This window comes from Scyliorhinus canicula, chromosome 5, assembly GCF_902713615.1.
Source record: "Scyliorhinus canicula chromosome 5, sScyCan1.1, whole genome shotgun sequence".
Taxonomy (NCBI): domain Eukaryota; kingdom Metazoa; phylum Chordata; class Chondrichthyes; order Carcharhiniformes; family Scyliorhinidae; genus Scyliorhinus; species Scyliorhinus canicula.
Window position 1 is genome coordinate 31,436,338 of NC_052150.1, and position 20,229 is coordinate 31,456,566.

Sequence of the window (20,229 nt, forward strand, 5' to 3'; positions counted from 1 at the left end):
CCTGTCGGAAGAACCTGCGGATTCTAGGCCCCCCAGAGGGGCTGGATGGTTCGGATTTGAGGACCTATGTGACTATGATGCTGAACTTGCTAATGGGCGCGGGGTCGTTCCAGGGACCCTTGGAGCTGGAGGGTGCCCATCGGGTGCTGCTGAGGAAACCAAAGCCAAACGAGCCGCCTCGGGCGGTGCTGGTCCGTTTTCACCGCTTCGTCGACCTTGAGTGTGTGCTGAGATGGGCGAAGAAGGAGAGGAGTAGTAAGTGGGAGAATGCGGAGGTCAGGATCTACCAGGACTGGAGTGCGGAGGTGGCAAAGAGAAGGGCTGGTTTTAATCGGACGAAGGCAGTGCTCCACAAGAAGGTGGTCAAGTTTGGCCTGTTACAGCCGGCACGCTTCTGGGTCACTTATAAAGACCGCCAGCTCTACTTTGACTCTCCGGAGGAGGCCTGGGCTTTCGTCCAGGCAGAGAAGCTGGACTTGAACTGGGGGCTGGGGAACGGTGTACACAGCCCGGAAGCTTTGTCTTCCTTGGTATCCTTTCGCTTTTATCGGTTCTATTTGATGATGTCTTTTTGCTGTTCTGCTTTTTCGCTTTTTTGGGACTTTTATCTGTTTACTTGGGCGTTTTATCACATCTGTTTTTTTTTCACTGGTTGAGAGTTTGGGAGTGGTTCGCGGTCCTGTTGGGTCATTTGCCCGTCTTTTCCCGCGTGTTGGGTCGGGGGGGCGGGACTCGGGGCTCGGGATGGAAGCACGGGCTTCTCTCCCGCGCTGGAGGAGCAGTGGGCGGGGCCACCAGGAGCAGACAGTACAGCACCCAGGACAAGACCTTCATCAGGTCCGTGGTCCAGCGGTTGCTTCATCGAGGAGAAGGCATCATCGAGGCCAGCAACAGCCCCTGGTGAGCCCAAGTGGTAGTTGTTAAAACTGGGGAGAAACATAGAATGGTCGTGGACTACAGCCAGACCATCAATTGGTACACGCAGCGCGACACGTTCCCCCCCCCCCCCCCCCCCCCCCAACGTATATCTGATATGGTCAATCAGATTGCGCAGTACCGGGTCTTCTCAACGATAGACCTCAAATGCGTCTACCACCAGCTCCCCATTCGTAAATCAGACCGTCTATACTGCTTTCGAGGCGGACGGTCGTCTCTATCACTTCCTCAGGGTTCCCTTCGGCGTGACTAACAAGGTCTCGGTCTTCCAAAGGGAGATGGACCAAATGGTCGACCGGTACGGTTTGTGGGCCACCTTCCCGTATCTAGACAACGTCACCATCTGCGGCCACGATCAGCAGGACCACGACGCCAACCTTGCCAAATTCCTCCACACCGCCACTCTCCTTAACCTCACCTACAACAAGGAGAAGTGCGTGTTCAGCACAACCCGCTTAGCCATCCTCGGCTATGTGGTCCAGAACGGAGTTCTGGGGCCCGATCCCGACCGCATGCACCCCCTCATGGATCTTCCACTCCCCCACTGCCCCAAGGCCCTCAAACGCTGCCTGGGGTTCTTCTCCTACTACGCCCAGTGGATCCCAAACTATGTGGTCAAGGCCTGCCCACTCATCCAGTCCATCCACTGTCCTTTTACGGCCGAGGCACAACAGGCCTTCACCCATATCAGAGCTGATATAGCCAAGGCCGGGATGCACGCAGTCGACGAGACACTGCCCTTGCAAGTAGAAAGCGACGCATCAGACGTCACACTTGCCGCCACCCTCAATCAGGCAGGCAGACCCATGGCATTCTTTTCCCACACCCTTCATGCCTCAGAAATACGGCACTCGTCCGTCGAAAAAGAGGCCCAAGCTATCGTTGGAAAGCGGCATTGGAGGTATTTCCTGGCCGGCAGGAGATTCACTCTCCTCACTGACCAACGGTCGGTAGCCTTCATGTTCAATAACACACAGCAGGGTAAGATCAAAAATGATAAAATCTTGAAGTGGAGGATCGAGCTCTCAAACTACAACTACGAGATTTTGTAAAGCCCCGGCAAACTCAACGAGACCCCAGACGCCATATCCCGAGGTACATGTGCCGGCTGTAGCCATCTAAAATGGACACCAGTATACAAAATGGAGAACTGCAAAGACTGCAAGGAAAAACGGACAGTAAAGAGCAAACAGCTTGCAGAAGCTTGCAGCATTCAGACATTTGCAAAAACCGGTTTCCCCACAGCTGCAGAGTCCAGGCAGCGATGTTAATGGGAAAACGATCTGCATACTAATGAGGTGATACCGGGACAGTCCCAGATACAATAGATACATTTAAGTATCTATCGATACTTTTCAATAGCTAAGCAGACAGGATGGCGCCAACGAAACCAGGACAATAAGCCCTAAGAACCGCCCCAGCCATCAAGGAACGACCCTAGGATAGGGGGGTTCGAATCATATCGATTGGGAAAGACCCAATCGATCCCCAGCAGGTGAGAGAGCCCGCCCCAAGGGGCACGGACCTCTGGGGACCTATAAAAGAATGTCCCGCACATGGTTCGGTCTCCTGTCTCCGGCCTCCGACTCCAGCCTCCAGATCTTGTCTTTTACACCAGCCGTTGAGCAGCAGCCATCGATAAGTAAGTGCCAAAACGACAATCGCTACCTTGACCCAGGCACTACTTATACCCGTGCCGACCAGTAGTATCAAGAAGTTGCAGACCAGAACGGAATGAAGGCCTTGTTCCCTGACCTTGCCTATTCCTTCTTAGATAAGTATTAGTCGTTTAATGGTAGAGAAGTAAGTTAGTCTTTAGCGTGTGCATGAGTATTTATTATAATTGTTATAATAAACTCTAACTGTTTGGACTTACTAATTGGTGTATAGCTTTATTGCTTTGAACTTGACCTTGATGCTTGTGACGGTGTCTCTTACGGCACCTGACGACTCCAGAACATAGAAATAAGAAACAGAGCCAAACGAGTGTTAAGCACACTGCCTCTATTGGAGGAGTGTTAAGCACACTCACCCAAAACGAGCAACACAGCGCACAAGTGGACTGACTCCAGGCCCTACATCACAACCTCTGTCACCCGGGGGTCACACAATTGTACCATCTTGTCAAGGCTCGCAATCTGCCCTACTCTGTTGAGGAAGTACGGACAGTCATCAGGGATTGCCAGGTTTGTGCGGAGTGCAAGCCGCACTTCTACCAGCCGGACCGTGCGCACCTGGTGAAGGCCTCCCGATTCTTTGAACGCCTCAGTGTGGATTTCGAAGGGCCCCTCCCCTCCACCGACCTAAACACGTATATTCTCAGTGTCGTCGATGTGTACTCCAGATTCCCCTTCGCCATCCCATGTCTGCCACCGTCATCAAAGCCCTAAACACAATCTTCGCTCTGTTCGGTTTCCCCGCCTACATCCACAGCGACAGGGGATTCTCATTCATGAGTGATGAACTGCGTCAGTTTCTGCTCAGCAGGGGTATCGCCTCCAGCAAGACGACCAGCTACAACCCCCGGGGAAACGGGAGGGTAGAGAGGGAGAACGGGACGGTTTGGAGGGCCGTCCAGCTGGCCCTATGGTCCAGAAACTTCCCAGCCGCTCGCTGGCAGCAGGTTCTCCCGGATGCACTGCACTCCATCCGGTCTTTACTGTGCACCGCCACAAATAACACACCCCATGAACGTGTATTTACCTTCCCTAGGAAGTCCACATCCGGGGTGTCGCTCCCGACTTGGCTTGCAGCTCCAGGACCGGTTCTACTACGTAGGCATGTCCGACTCCACAAGGCGGACCCCTTGGTGGACAGGGTACGCCTGCTCCACGCCAACCCCCAATATGCCTATGTGGAGTTCCCCGACGGCCGCCAGGATACGGTCTCACTCAGGGACCTGGCTCCCTCGGGTTCCACTCCCACACACTTCCCTACCTACGCGCCACCCTCCCCTCCCCCAGCGCTCCCAGCATCAGCCCCACCAGGTCCATCCCTCCTTCCCCTGCCCACGCTAGAGGACGAGGAAGATTTCGGCACGCTCCCGGAGTCATCCAACTAATGGCCAGCACCAACACCGCCAGCACCGACGTCGTCAACGCCGACACCGCCAGCACTGACATCGCCACCGCCGCTACGTCGCTCCCAGCGAACCGTCAAACCACCGGACAGGTTTAACCTCTGACAGGCACCAGACTACAAGATGGACGTATACTTTTTTCCCCCTCCCCTCTGTAAATAATTCACAATTCTATATATAGTTCCACGCCACACCCGCCGGACTCATTTTTAACAGGGGGTGAATTTGCTGATCCACTGTGTTACCTGTGTGCACCTGTATTAGGGGATGTACGGTAGTACCTATACCACAGGTTCGCCGGTAGCCCCTGCCGACTATCACCGCCCACAAGGAGCCGTATAAATATGCATGACTCCTCCTGATCAGCCATTCTGCCAGCTGCAGTAGGAGGCCATGCATCTGACTGTAATAAAGCCTCTATTGTACCAATCCGAGTCTTTCGTGCAATTGATAGTGCATCAGCCGGCAACAGAAAACATAAAGGGAAGGGAGGGGGATGGGAAAATAGGATCTAGGGTCAGAACACGCTGAACGAAAGAGGGGGGTGCCAAGAAGGGGCCAGGAAGGGGGTGGGGGAGGGAGGAAGAAAGATTGTATGTATATAAGAACCACACGTGCTGTAAATGTTGAATGTAAAGTGTTACTGTGTATAATTGAAAATGGCAATAAAAATCATTTTTAAAAAGATACAATCAAATCAAAAACTACCTCTGCAAGGGAACAACAACATTCCCCCAGATACCAGGACACTAACTATTGGGGAGCCTACTGACTGCGGGTGATCTTGGAGACAGGAACTGTGTGGACATGTATGGATGACAGACCCATTGGAGACAGGGTGAAGGAGAGGTGGAGGGGGGGGAAGGGTATAATCCCCGGGGAAACGGGCAGGTAGAGAGGGAGAACGGGATGGTAAGGAGGGCCGTCCAACTGGCCGTCCTACGATCCAGGAACCTCCCAGCCTCTCGCTGGCAGGAGGTCCTCCCTGATGCACCACTCTCCATCCAGTCACTACTGTGCACCGCTACGAATAACAGACCCGATGAACATCTTTTTGCCTTCCACATCCGGGGTGTCGCTCCCCACTTGGCTCGCAGCTCCAGGACCGGTCCTGCTCCATAGGCACGTCCGACTCCACAAGGCCTGTTGGTGGATCGGGTGCACTTGCTCCATGCCAACCCCCAGTATGCCTATGTGGCGTACCCCGATGGTCGCCAAGATACTATCTCCCTCAGGGACCTGGCACCAGCAGGTTCCACCCATACACACTTCTCCGGCCACCCTCCCCTCCCCCGGCGCTCCCAATATTAACCCCACCAGGACCATCCTTCCTTCCCCTGCCCACGCCAGAGGATGAAGAGGTTTTCGGCACACTCCAGGCGTCATCCAACATCAGCCAGCATCGACATTGCCAGCATCGACATCGCCGCCACTGCTACGTCGCTCCCAGCGGAACGTCAGGGCACCAGACCGGTTGAACCTCTAACTGGCACCGGACTTTCAAAGGACATTTTTTTTTCTTTTCCCTGATGAAACACTGTACATAAATTCACTACTTTGGCGTCAGCATTTAGCCTCAGGAATAGAGAATCCAGCCCAAGGTTTTTAAAAAAAAACTGGGCTGTTGCTTAGTAACCAGGGGCCCAAACAGAAAGCAAAAGCAGTTAGTTCAGTTGGAAAAAAGTAACCCAAGAGTAAGCAGCTCCACAGAAAGTGCTGGAACATGCATGACAATACACAGGGACAGAAAGCCAATTCCAAGCTCAAGAACAGAAAGCCCCCGTAACCAGGGAATGAGACAGAAGAGAGTTCCAGGGAGGCTATGAATTCAAAGGAATTAAGAATAGGAATCTAGAAAAAAATGTTCTGTTCTGTAAAGTCAAGAGCAGAGACAGAGGCTTCAAGTTAAAGACAAGGCTGCAACCTGCAGACCTGTGGACTTTGGCTTGCAAGCAGCCAGATATTCGAGATGATCCAAAGGTGAATGACATCTTTATATAGCCTGTGATGCAGTGGTGTTTGTTTTGTGTGGCTGGGGATGCGAGAGATTGTATGGAAGCCAGAATGCATGTGGTGATCCAGGGCAGAGGCATATTGGGAGGAGAATTTAAAACCCTGGTGGCAGATCCTTGGTGAAGCTATCCAAGAGAAAGCATTGTTTGGGAGAAGATTCCAAAATGTGTTTTGTGGAATTTGGAAACCCTCATGTGAAAGTCAGAGCTCCAGTGAGACCAATTGGCTCAAGTGTGACGTGCCTGGGGGAATTTATGAGAACTCCATAGAAGTTGTCTTGGGTGGCATCTGTCACTTAGTTTCTGAGTGTGGTGTGTCTGACCACAGTCTGCCAATTGGTTTACACTGACTGTGCACTTACCAAGAACATTAGACTACAGGATAGATTTTGTAACTTGTGTTATTCTTACAGTTCTGTATATAGCTATAATGGTAAATCAGGGGTAAAGGAGTTGTGTGTTGTAATTAATCTTTTCTTAATGTTTTATCGTTTTGTTAAATATTCATCGATAATCCTGTGAATTTGTTCAGTAGCTGCCTACCACGGATCTAAACGAAAAAACAAAAGTTAGGATCTGTCAAGCCAAGTTCCATCAGTCACAATCATAACAAAAGCACAGAATATCTGTACTTCCATTGTACAACCTTGAACTTTTTAAAAAACATCTTTTTATTCTCATTTTCCATATTTTCATTAAATACACAAGAGAAAACCAACAATACCAAATGCAGTACCAATCCCCTAAACAGCATCCCCTTCAATATACAAACCCCAACATCACCCTATATTCCAAGGAAAACAAAACTACCAAAAGAAAATTAACGGTCATCCCCTAAACAATGTGCTCAACATCACTAATAACCCCCCATCCTTCCCGTAATGTTCGATGACAACCAATTCTTGAAAGTGCATGATAAACAATCCCCATGAATTGTACAACCCTTTGTTCTTCCCCCTCAGCTCAAACTTCACCTTCTAGAGTGTCAATAATTCCAGCAGGTCCTCCTGCCAAGCCGAGGCACAGGGCGCAGAAGCTGACCTCTACCCCAGCAGGACTCGCCTCTGGGCAATCAGCGAGGCAAAGGCCAAAACATTTGCCTCTGCCTGCATCCCGGGCTGGTCCGACACCCCGAAAATGGCTTCTAGGGACCCTGGCTCCAAACTCACATGTACTACCCCCGAGATGGCCTTAAACACCTCCCGCCAATACTTCTCCAGCTTCGGGCAGGACTAAAACATGTGAACATGGTCTGTGGGGCTCCTCCCACAGCGCTCACCTACATCCTCTATCCCTTCAAAGAGGCAGCTCATCCTCGCCCTCTTGACTTCAGCAGTATCAGCCCCAGACTCGCGCACAAAGTTAAGGCGTTTACCCTTCGGAGCACCTCACACCACAGACCTTCTTCCATAACCTCCCCAACACTTCCTCCCAAGTGGCTTTAATCCCCTCCAAGGATACCTTATCCTCCCCCAAAATCCTCCCAGAGATCGAAGACACCACCCTCTTCTCCATTACTCCTGTTGTCATCCCCTAAACAATGTGCTCAACATCACTAATAACCCCCCATCCTCTTCCATCAACGAGGGGGCCGGTGGTATCGGGAAGCTCTGAACCTCCTTCCTGGCAAAGTTCCGGAACTCCAGGTATCTAAATAGTTCCCCCTGCCCCAATCCATGGGCGCGATTCTCCGACCCCCACGCCGGGTGGGAGAATCGCGGGAGTGCTGGGCGATTCACGCCACGCCGCCCTGTCACCCGCACACGATTCTCCCACCCCCCCAAAACAGCGTGTCGTGTTTTGCGACAGGCCGCTCGGAGAATCGCCGCTCCGGTCGAGCGGCGATTCTCCGGCACGGATGGGCCGAGCGACCTTCCTAATCCGACCGGTTCACGCCGGCGCCAACCACACCTGGTAGCTGCCGGCGTGAACAGCGCACGACCGCTGCGTGGGGGGGGCGGAGGGAGGGGCGGAGGGAGGATCGAGCACCAGGATGGTGCTCAGGAGGGGTCTGGCCTGCGATCGGTGCCCACCGATCGTCGAGCCGGCATCTCTGAAAGACGCACTCTTTTCCCTCCGCCACCCCGCAAGGTCAATCTTCCATGTCTTGCGGGGCAGCGGAGGGGAGGACGGCAACCGCGCATGCGCGGGTTGGCGCTGGCCAACCTGCGCATGCGCGGGTGATGTCATTTAGGCGCCGCCGGCCGCGTCATTCAGGCGGCGAGATTGACGTGCCGCCGCTCCTCGCCCCCTGGGTGTGGGAGAATAGGGGGCGAGGAGCGGCCTCCGACGCCGGAGTGAAACACTCCCGTTTTCACTCCGGCGTCGGCACTTTGTCTCCCTTTGGGAGAATCGGCCCCTCATTTCTCCCCAACCCCTCAAGTCTCGCAAAATGACCTTCCAGGAACCGTTCTTTTAATAACCAAACTCCCATCTCCGAAATCTCCCGTCCAACTTTCGTGGCTCAAACCTATGGTTCCCTCCAATCGACAGCTTTCTTGACCCCGCCCACATCTTAAAGTGCTACCTCATCTGTCTCCAAATCTTAAGCACCACCACCACCATCGGATTCACAGAGTATTTACCGGAGCCATCGGGAGTGGCATTGTTGCAAATGCCCTCAGCCCCAACCCTCTGCACAGACTCTCCTCCATTCTAACCCACTGGGACTACCTGCCGCCCCCCCCCCCCCCCCCCCCCCCCCACCAAACTCCTCACCTTTTCGGCATTCGCCGCCCAGTAATAGTACAATAAATTCGGGAGGCCCAATCCCCCTGCCTGCCGAACTACTCTCTGCAGAACTGCTTTCCTAACCCTGGCTACCTTCCCCCCTCCCTAAATGAACAAGGTGATCAGCTTATCCACCTCCTTGAAGATCGGTAGGCACTCAAAGACAAACAAAAATCACGGCACAACATTAATTTTAATGACCTGCACCAGACCTGCAATCGACAGAGGAAGACTATTCCACCTTGCCAAATCCACTTTAACCCTCCCCACCAAGCTAGTAATATTGTATCTATGGAGCACCCCCCCCCCCCCCCCCCCCCCCCCATTACCGCCCTGCGGAATGGCAGCTCTCCCACTCCCGGCTAGGACACCACAAAGTATTCACTTTTTTCCAGGTTTAGTTTACTCCGAAAAGGATCCAAACGTTCGGAGAAGCTCCAGTATACCCATCAATGCACTCGGCTCTGATACATACAGTAATAGATCATCTGCGTACAAGGATACCCATGTTCCACACTGCCCCCCCCCCATGTACTATCCACTTCCACATCCCCAAGTTCCCCAGTGCGATGGCCAAAGGCTCAATCACTAATGCAAATGACAGAGGGAATATAGGACACCCCTGCCTGGTTCGCCGATGCAGGGCAAAGTACCCCAAAGTCATATTGTTTGTGTGGACACTTGCTCTTGGTTCCTTATACAATAGCCTTACACACTCCGTAAATCTCGGCCCAATCCCAAATCTCTCAAGAAACGCAATCAAATACCCTCACTCTACTCAATCAAATGCCTTTTCCACGTCCAGCGCAACCACCATCTGTCTCCTTTCCCTCAGCCGGTGTCATGACTACATTTAGCACCCTCCTGTATTTGAGAATAGCTACCTCCCTTTCACGAACTCCGTCTATCACCTTCGGGAGGCACGCCCCAGCCTAGCCACCAGAACTTTTGCCAATATCTTCACATCCACATTCAGTCGCGATGTAGGCCTGCATGACCCACGCTCCATCGGGTCCTTACCTTTCTTCAGAAACAGAGAGATTAAGGCCTACCCCAAAGTATGGGGCAACACCCCTTTCCCTATCGCCTCCTAAAACATCCCTGCTATCAGTGGCGCCAACGTGTGCTTAAATTTTTTATAATACTCCACTGGGGACCCGTCTGGCCCTGCCAGCTTCCCCGACTGCATCCTCCCAATTGCCTCCTTTATCTCCTGCTCCCCTATTGACCTCTCCAAATGTAGCCCTGTCTTCCTCCCCCAACCTTGAGTACTGCAGCCTGTCCAGGAACTCCTACATCCCCTGATCCTCCCCCGGTGGCTCCGACCTATACAAATTTTCATAGAACTCCTCAAACACCCTGTTAATGTGGTTCGGGGCCACCACCAATTTCCCCGTCCTATCCCGCACCTGGACAATTTCCCTCGCCGCCGTCTTTCTCTGAAGCTGGCCTGCCAACATGCGTCCCGCCTTCTCCCCATACTCATAAACTGGTCCCCTCGCCCGCCTCAATTGGCACACCGCCTTACCCATGGATAACCGATTAAAACTAGCCCTTAGCTCCCTCTTTCAATCTAAAAGTGCTGGATCTGCATCCCCCGCGTACCACCTGCCCACCTCCAACATCTCATCTATCAGCCTTTGCCACTTCACCCTCTCTTTATCCACCTTAGCCTTAGACGATATAACCACCCCCCTCACCACTGCCTTCAGGGCCTCCCACACCACCACCTGCGATACTTCCCCAGTGTAATTAAAACCCACATACTCCTCAATTACCCACCTAATCTTTTCACAAAAACTTACAGTCTCCCAGCAACCCCACAGCCAATCTCCACCCCAGCCTTTGCACTGTCCCCTTCTCCAAGACCATGTCCACCCAATGCGGCGCACGATCTGAAATTGCTGTCAGCTAATATTCTGATCCCCTAACCCCAGCCAACAGTGCCTTCCCTACTACAAAAAAGTCTGTTCTCGAATAAACCTTGTGGACCGAGGAGAAAAACGAGTACTCCCGCTACTTCGGATGCACAAATCTCCACGGGTCCTCTCCTCCCATTTCCTCCATACGCCCAGCGAGTGCCTTCGCCCCGCCCCCCAGAATGGGCAAGCTGTTGCCAATCGGCACCGGAGACGCCAATAATGTTGCTCATTTTAATGAGTGGAATCCTATCTTACTAGCGTCACCAATAATGTTGCCAAGTTTGGGGTATCTACTTTATTCAGATATTAATCTGACAGTTATTAATGAGGATATTGCTTACAGAGTCGCCAGGTATCAGATGATACCACCACAAGGTTTAACCGGATATCGATCAAAGACCCAACAACCAGTTAGTTAGTTCAAGTTCAATAATAGTTTATTTACACACAAGAATTATTTCGACATGCAACGTAAAACACTACAAGCAAAAATACACCGAACAACCTGTACTTAACTTCAGGCACCCGGCTTTATGCAGAGGAACAAGGCTTTTGTTCGGATCTGGCATGGCTGGGTTTCTGCTGGGCTCATCCGTCTGGTAGCAGTCGTTGATTTTGAACTTGCTTCTGATCGTGGTGCTGCAATTGGTATCAGGCGTAGGCCGGACCAAGAGAGTGCCGGTGCGCCGGGGCCTAAAGAGACTAGACACATGGCAGCATCTATTTTTATCCTTCGGGGTTTCGCGCTCTTTTGGGTGGTCCTTAGCTTTGGACCCAATAATTCGGCAGGCTTCGATTACTGCCTTCGCTTTTAGCCAATAACGGGGCGGGTGCCTTGATGGCTGGGCATGTCCTGAGTGGTCATTGACCTTGGCTGTTTGGGCTTCCTGGGTGAAGGGAGTGGCGCCGATGTGTCTGGATCTGTATTTTACACCTGAGTACGTCTTTTGTCCTGGGAAAATGGTCCATTAGAATGCAAAGTAGCTGGGGTTTCAATAGCGTCTAGTTATCTGAGTTGCCAATATACATAAGCTCTGAGCGTCTGAGTCCTGGGTTGACCATATTTCCCACGGTCCTTTGCAGGTGGCCATATTTCCTGGGATCCTTTGTAAGTGGTCATCCCTTTGTAAGTGGCCATCCTAGATGGCTACAAAGCGACTTGTCCAGCCTTGGCTCCTGCACAATGTTCCAGTCCCCACCTACTATGAGCTTGTGCGAATCCAAGTCCGGAATGGCCCCCCCATACCTTCCTCATGAACCCTACATCCTCCCACTTTGGGCCATACACAATTGTCAACACTACTAACCTCCCCTCCAATGCCCCTGTCACTATCACGTATTTACCCTCCCGGTCCGCCACCATATTCTCCATCTGGAACATTACTCTCACTGACCAAAACCGGAACATTTCGCACCCTGCTGTCGAACCCCGTATGACACTTAGCTTACCCAACCCTTCCTAAGCCTCTCCTGGTCCTTCACCCTCAAATGAGTCTCCTGTAACATAACCACATCAGCCTTGAAACTTTTTAGGTGCTCAAACACCCTCAATCTCTTTACTGGCCCTCCCAACCCCCTCCCGTGCCATATAACTAATCTAACTGGGGGTCTCTCCCTCCCCCCACCCCTCCTATCCAACATCATTGTAACTCCGGCCCCAGCCCACTGGGCCTGGCTCACCCCATCCCATTGTTGCCATCGAAACCCCCCTCCCAGAATCCCCCCATCCACATCCTCTAAAAAACACCTCACCCAGTATCGAACCCCCCCCCCCCCCCCCCCCCCCCCCACACACACACACATTTCACACCTCTTTGGCCCATCCCCCCACCACACCTCCGTTCACTAGCCAACCGACACTTGCCAGTGTAGGGACCCCTGCACAGGCCCCCCTCCCCTCACAACCTTGAACTTTAACGAAAAGTATAAGCTCTGTTTGGAGCTTTCATGTGCCTTGACAGTTTCCTTTTAAAGCATGGACTCATGTTCAAATGTTATGAATGAGAGACCTGATAAGATTTATTTGAATTTATACTTTTTGAAACAGATGGTTTCAGTAAGCAACTGTAATAATAACTTTCAGGTTTTTTTAAAATCGCTTTGATATAATTTTACTTACGTTAAGTCTGTTTTCAGTTTTTAGCCTGAACTTTATAGCTCTATCAACATAGCTTTTGCCAACACTTCAGAGCAAATTGAAGGACACAATGGTAAGCCAAACTATTTTTGCTACATACTCTAACATTATTAAGATTTATTGAACACAATGGCATCTTTTCTCATATTTGAGGTCATGTTAGGCCTGTGGTAAACAAGGTTTTACCTGCAGAATTTTGAAGTTCAAAAGTAAAAATTATATAACAATACAAAAAAAAACAAGCAAGTAGCAAACAAACAGTCACAAAAACAAACCCCCTTAACAAATCCCTAACCCCCCCCCCCCCCCCGGCCTGGTTCCTGCTGAGATTGACCACCCTCTAACCCTCCGCCAGAAAATCGAGAAAGGGCTGACACCGCCGGAAGAACCCTTGTACCGACCCCCTCAGGGCAAACTTGACCTTCTCCAGCCTGATGAACCCGGCCATGTCGTTAATTCAAGCCTCCGGGCTCGGGGGCTTCGCGTCCCTCCATTGCAAAAGAATCCTACGCCGGGCTACTAGAGACGCAAAGGCCAGAATGCCGGCCTCTCTCGCCTCCTGCACTCCCGGCTCCGATACTACCCCAAAACTCGCGAGCCCCCAGCCCGGTTCCACACTGGAGCTGACCACCTTGGACAGGGTCCCCGCCACCCCCTTCCAGAACCCCTCCAACGCCGGACACGGCCAGAACATGTGGGTATGGTTCGCCGGGCCCCCCGAGCACCTCCCACATCTGTCCTCTCCTCCAAAGAACCGGCTCATCCTGGCCCCAGTCATGTGCGCCCTATGCAGCACTTTCAGCTGAATCAAACTGAGCCATGCGCAAGAAGAGGAAAAATTCACCCTCCCCAGTGCTTCCGCCCACGTCCCCTCATCGATCTCCTCCCCTAGCTCCACCTCCCACTTCGCTTTCAGCTCTTCCACCAAGGCCTCCTCCTCCTCCTCCTCCTGCATCACCTGATAAATTGCCGAGATCCTGCCCTCACCGACACACGTCCCCGAGAGCACCATATCCTGCACTCCCCTAGGCGGCAGTAGCGGAAACTCCGCCACCTGCCGCTTAACAAACACCCTAATCTGCATATATCTAAAATTGTTCCCGGGGGGAGACCCCACTTCCCTTCCAACTCCTCTAAAGTCGCAAACTTCCCATCGAGGAAAAGGTCCCCCATCCGCCTGATGCCTGCCCTATGCCAACTCAAAAACCCACCATCAATTCTCCCTGGTGCAAACCGGTGATTGCCCCGTATCGGGGCCCACACTGAGGCCTTCACTTCCCCCCTATGCTGCCTCCACTGTCCCCAAATTTTGAGGGAAGCCACCACTACTGGACTCGTAGAATACCTTGCCGGGGGGAGTGGGAGCGGGGCCGTCACCAGCGCCTCCAAAGTCGTGCCCACACAGGACGCCGCCTCCATCCTCTTCCATGTGGCACCCTCCCCCTCCATCACCCACCTACGGATCATTGCCACATTTGCAGCCCAGTAGTATCCACACAAGTTGGGCAACACCAACCCATCTACCTCCCTGCCTCGTTCCAGGAATACCCTCCTCCCCCTCGGGGTCTTGCGCGCCCACACGAACCCCAGAATACTCCTGTTAACCCTCCTAAAAAAAGCCTTCGGGATCAATATGGGGAGGCACTGGAAGAGAAACAAGAACCTCGGGAGCACCGTCATCTTAACTGACTGGACCCTACCCGCCAACGAGAGTGGCAACACGTCCCACCTCTTGAACTCCTCCTCCATCTGTTCCACCAACCTCAAAAAATTTAGCCTATGCAGGGCACCCCAGCTCCTAGCTATCTGGACCCCAATATATCTAAAGCTCCTCACCGCCCTCTTCAACGGGAGCTCTTGTATCTCCCTCTCCTGGTCCCCCGGGTGCAGCACGAACAGCTCACTCTTCCCCACTTTGAGCTTATAGCCCGAAAAATCCCGAAACTCCCCAAGTATCTTCAGCACCTCTGGCATCCCCCCCACCGGATCCGCAATGTACAGCAGTAAATCATCCGCGTACAGCGACAATCGGTGCTCCTCCCCGCCCCCCGCACAATCCCTCAGTGCCATGGCCAAGGGCTCAATCGCTAACGCGAAGAGCAGGGGAGACAAGGGGCACCCCTGCCTCGTCCCCCGGGACAGCTGAAAGTCTTCCGATCTCCTCCCATTCGTCACCACGCTCGCTACCGGGGCATTATACAGAAGCCTCACCCAGCTAATGAATCCCTCACCAAACCCAAATCTCCTCAACACTTCCCACAGGTAGCTCCTCTCCACTCTATCGAAAGCTTTCTCCGCATCCATCGATGCTACTATTTCCACCTCCCCATCCGCCGACGCCATCATCATAACATTGAGTAGCCGCCGCACATTAACATTCAGCTGTCTCCCCTTCACAAACCCCGTTTGGTCCTCGTGTATAACCATCGGGACCACATCTTCCACCCTCCTGGACAGTATCTTGGCTAACAACTTTGCATCCACGTTGAGGAGCGAGATCGGCCTATAAAACCCACATTGGAGTGGGTCCTTATCCCACTTCAGGATTAGTGAGATTATTGCTCTGGACATCGTCGTCGGGGGCAAAGGCCCCCCCTCCCCCCCCCCGCCCTCGCCTCATTCAGGGTCCTCACAAGCAGCGGGCCCAGCAGATCTGAGAATTTCTTATAAAACTCCACCGGGAACCCATCAGGCCCCGGTGCTTTCCCGGGTCTGCATGCTCCACAGCGCCTCTATCAGCTCCTCCAACTCGATTGGGGCCCCCAGACCCTCCACCCGCTCATCCTCCAGCTTATCCAGAAAGCAGTCCATCCCGCCCACCTCCCTAGGGGGCACCGACCGGTACAGCCCCTCATAAAAGGATCTGAACACCCCATTAATGTCCCTACCACTCCGCACCAGTTTCCCTCCTGCATCTGTGGCTCCCCCTATCTCTCTCGCTGCCTCCCACTTACGGAGCTGGTGGGCCAACATCCGGCTTGCCTTCTCCCCATACTCATATACCGCCCCCTGCGCCCTCCTCCACTGCGCCTCCGCCTTCCGAGTGGTCAGTATATCGAACTCCGCTTGGAGACTGCGACGCTTCCTCAAAAGCCCCTCCTCTGGGACATCCGCATACCTCCTGTCCACCCTTACCATTTCTTCCACCAACCTCTCCCGCTCAGCCCTCTCCCCCCTCTCCCTGTGCGCCCGAATAGATATCAGCTCCCCTCTAACCACCGCCTTCAGCACTTCCCAGACCACCCCAACTTGCACCTCCCTGTTGTCATTGGCTTCCAAATACCCCTCTATACCCCTACGGACCCACCCACATACTTTCTTCTCTGCCAGAAGCCCCACATCTAACCTCCACAGCGGGCGCTGATCCTTCCCCTCCCCCAGCTCCAGGTCCACCGAGTGCGGGGCATGGTCAGATATGACTATCGCCGAATACTTTGCCCCCACCACTCTCGGGATTAGCGCCCTGCTGAGAACAAAAAAGTCAATCCCGGAATAGGCCTTATGGACATGGGAGAAAAAGAAGAACTCCCTACCTCCAAGGGTCTACCCCTCCCATCTGATCCATGAACCCCTCAGCACTGAGGCCGCCGCCGGCCTCTTACCCGTCCTTGACCTCGAACGATCCAGGGCTGGGTCCAACACAGTGTTAAAATTCCCTCCCAAGATCAAGCCCCCCGTCTCCAGGTCCGGGATCCGGCTCAACATTCGCCGCATGAGGCCCGCATCGTCCCAGTTGGGGGTGTACACGTTAACCAGAACCACCCGTTCCCCTTGAAGCCTACCACTCAACATTACGTATCTACCTGCGCTGTTTGCCACCACACTCGACGCCACAAACGACAAGCTCTTGCCCACTAAAATAGCCACCCCTCGATTCTTCGCCTATAGCCCCGAGTGAAATACCTGTTCAACCCAGCCTTGTCTCAGCCTCACCACTATCTTACCCTACCCCCTCTCCGCTATCCTACCCTGCCCCTACCGCTACGGGCCCTTAAAAGAGCCCAAAAGACCAAAAATAGCAGGAGCTACCGAACGTGCGGCTTAGCTCCGCATCACCGCAACCGGAAGACCAAAAGTAAAAATTATTGTACACAATCGGGACTTCCAGTGGTGGGGATGTGCTGAGCAGTCACAGGAAAGGTGGTTCTCCTCTTGGAAACTCGGAATTAAGCACTTTTAGCCCAAAGATCGGCTGCTAAGCCAACCAAAAACCCCACCATCCTTCTCCGAAACCAGCATAGACACAGAGATATTCCCTCAAATCCACATAGGGGCCAAAAGGACAATAACATCAGTAAGAGCCAGGAAAGAACAGTCAACGCGACGGACAAGCGGACCGAGGTGGAACAGGACATGTTGGAGCGAACCAGATAGTCGACACTAACGCCGGTCTTTCTGTAAATAGGCCAATATATGGAACTCCTGACACAGGAGCTCCTTAAGCATAGAGACGCTGTGTAGCCACTGTAGCCACCTAAAATGGACACTGGACTGACAAGATGGAGAATTGCTAAGACTGCAGGGAAAAAGCAGTTTAGCCAAGACAGCAGTCTGCAAAGACTGATTAGCATTTTGCAAGCAGCAAAACTAGTTTCTGGCCAGGTGGAAGATCTCAAACCAAAGGTGTTAATGGCAAAACGCTTTGCATATTAATGAGGCAATCCAGATCTGGGCACACACAATGGCAACATTCAGGTTTGAATAGATACTTTAAGTGGATGTCCAGACAGAGCGGCACCAGAAGTATCCACTATAGAAACCGCCCCCTCCATCAAGAAGAGACCCTCACATTGGGGGGGAATTCAAAAGATATCGATTAGAATTCGGTCCAATCGATACCTGAAGGTAAAGCCCGCCCCAAAAGAGGCACGGACATTGGGGTCCTATAAAAGATAGACCCCACACATGGTCCTGTCTGTTGTTTTCGTGCTCCGGCGTTGACCAAGAACTTCGACCTGTATCCTGACTCCAGCCGTTGAGCACCAGCCGCCGAACCGTAAGTGACAATACGACGCTCGCTACGCGAACCAGGCCCACTAGACCCCCAGCGACCAGCACACTCTCTGAAGGTTGCAGACCAAGATCGGAACGAAGGCCTCGCTCCCTGACCTTGCCTGTTCCTGTTTAGTTAAGTATTCTGATCGCTTAGTTTAGTTATAGCTTAGTCCCTTAGCGTGTGCATGCGTATTTATTATATTTGTATAATAAATATTGATCGTTTGGAACTTACTAATCGGTGTATCGTTTTATTACTTTGAACCTGACCTTGGAATATTTGTGAGTTGTCTAGATACGGCAACTGGCGACTCCTGAGCTGAAAATACATACATAGAGCCTAGCAGTGTTAAGCACACGGCCTTTAAACGGAGGCGTGTTAATACACTCCAATAAACGCGAATTACACTCAAGTAAAACGTGCAACACGCTGCAAAGAAGGATATTATGGTGACAGTGAAGTCGGCGGACACAGATGCCTTGGCTCCATTCGAGAAGTGATGGAGAGAAAGGAGCAGTGACTGAAGGCTCAAGAGGTGATGCTGCAGGGGCGCAAGAAGGTGGCTACCGACCAAAGTGGCCGGATCGCCTCATTGGAAACTGAGGTGGCAAGCTTGGTGGTGGCGCAGGAAACACTGAAAGGGAAACTGGAGGGCCAAGAGAACTGATTTTGCCATCAGAACCTCTAAATTGTGGGTCTACCCGAGGGCACCGAGGGAAGAAACCCCATAAAATGCTGGGTCAGTTGGTCGGGGCAAAAGTTTCCCCAAGCCCTCCGAAGTGGACAGGGCCCACAGGTCACTTTAGCAGAGGCCTAAATCAGGAGAATTACTGCGAGCCATCATCACCAAACTCCACCAATTCCAGGACAAGGAGAAGATCTTGAATTGGGCAAGACACACGCAGTCTTACTAATGGGAAGGTCACACAATCCGCGTGTACCAAGACATTGGGGCAGACCTCGCCAAACAGCGAGCCAAATTCAATGGTGCCAAAGCAGCTTTGTTTAAAAGCAAGATCTGGTTTGGGATGCTGTACCCAGCTAAACTGTGAGCAACCTACCAGAACAGGGAACACTATTTTACCACACTGGGTGAAGGGGAGGTGTGCATCTGCAGGAACGGACTGGAGAAATCAACAGCAATAGTCCCAGGGGTTAAGGGGGGGCGGGGGCGGGGGGGGGGGGGGGGGGGGAGCAGAGATGGCAGAAGGGTACAAAATGGAAAAGTAGAGGCAAGGGTGGGAGAGAGAAACACAATGGGCAAGAAATGGAGAGATCGCTCCCGGGGGTGGGGAGCCATCACATGAGTGAGCAGGCTAGCAGGGGGAGGTAAAGGGATGGGGGGACCTCCCAGAGAGAGAGTGCCTGGCAGAACACGAGGTCAGGGAGGCAGAGGGGAGAAGGTGGGGTGGGGAAGCCCACAGGAGCACAGGGAGTGGGGGACAGAGGGATAGACGAACCCATGGGAGGTGGGTGAAGTGGGGAGAGAGTAGGACACTGGTTGCAACACCTCGCACATAGCGATGACAAGAACAAAGACATCGTAGACAGCTATCTTGAATGGCCCTCAAAGGGAAACCCTGGAGTGCAGGGGTACATCCATATGGTAAATGAGGTGATGACAGCCACTTTGGACGGCCCCCAGACAAAGGGTAACTCCAGAGTGCATGGGCACATCCACATGGTGAGTGTGGCTGACCCCATAGGGTGGGGGGTCAGAAACCCCCATCAGAATAGTCAACTGGAATGTCAGAGGACTTAACAACTCGGTGAAAAGATCCAAAGTCTTTGCCAATTTGGAAAGCCTGAGGGCCGACGTAATTTTCCTCCAAGAGACGCCCCTGAAGGAGAAAAACCGACTGAGTGTAAGAAAAAGCTGAGTGGGCCAGATGTTCCAAGCGTGTTACGGGACGAGGACTAAAGGGTGTCCATACTGTTCAACAAAAGGACAAACCTCACGGCGACAAAGACGGGGGTGAGGTGGGGGGGGGGGGGGGGGGGGGGGAGGGGGAGAGGAGAGAGACGGTGTGCCATGGTTAGCGGTGACCTGGAATGGGCACCAGTGGGGCTTGTGAATGTGCATGACCCTAACCGGAATGACGCAGACTTTATAAAGAAAACCATGGCAGAAATCCCCGACATGGACTCCCACTGATTCATTATCGAGAGGTGGGGGGATTCAATTGCGTACAGCAGGCATTGTCAAACTCGTGGGCGGGTGTCGAGAGGGTCGCGGAGCCATCCGGCGCGGCGCTCCCAGTCACGCAAATCTGCGAGCAACAGCCGCAACAGCCGGCTGTTAATAATGCCGGCTGCAAATGGCCTTCAAAATGACTGCGAACATGTAAAAAAAATGCAGCCGCATTGCGCATGCATGCCAGATCATAGTTTTCAGGCATGCATGCGCAGTGCGGCCG

The 20,229-nt window shown here is 52.8% G+C and overlaps 1 protein-coding gene across 1 annotated transcript in view; it reads left to right on the top strand.

The window, feature by feature from the left end:
- Nucleotides 1–20,229, top strand: part of si:dkey-118j18.2 — a 126,589-nt gene that overhangs the window by 10,907 nt on the left and 95,453 nt on the right. The window contains exon 2 of the mRNA XM_038796860.1: nt 12,816–12,889. The gene's annotated coding sequence lies outside the window, so the exon portion shown is untranslated. The remainder of the gene's footprint in view (nt 1–12,815; nt 12,890–20,229) is intronic.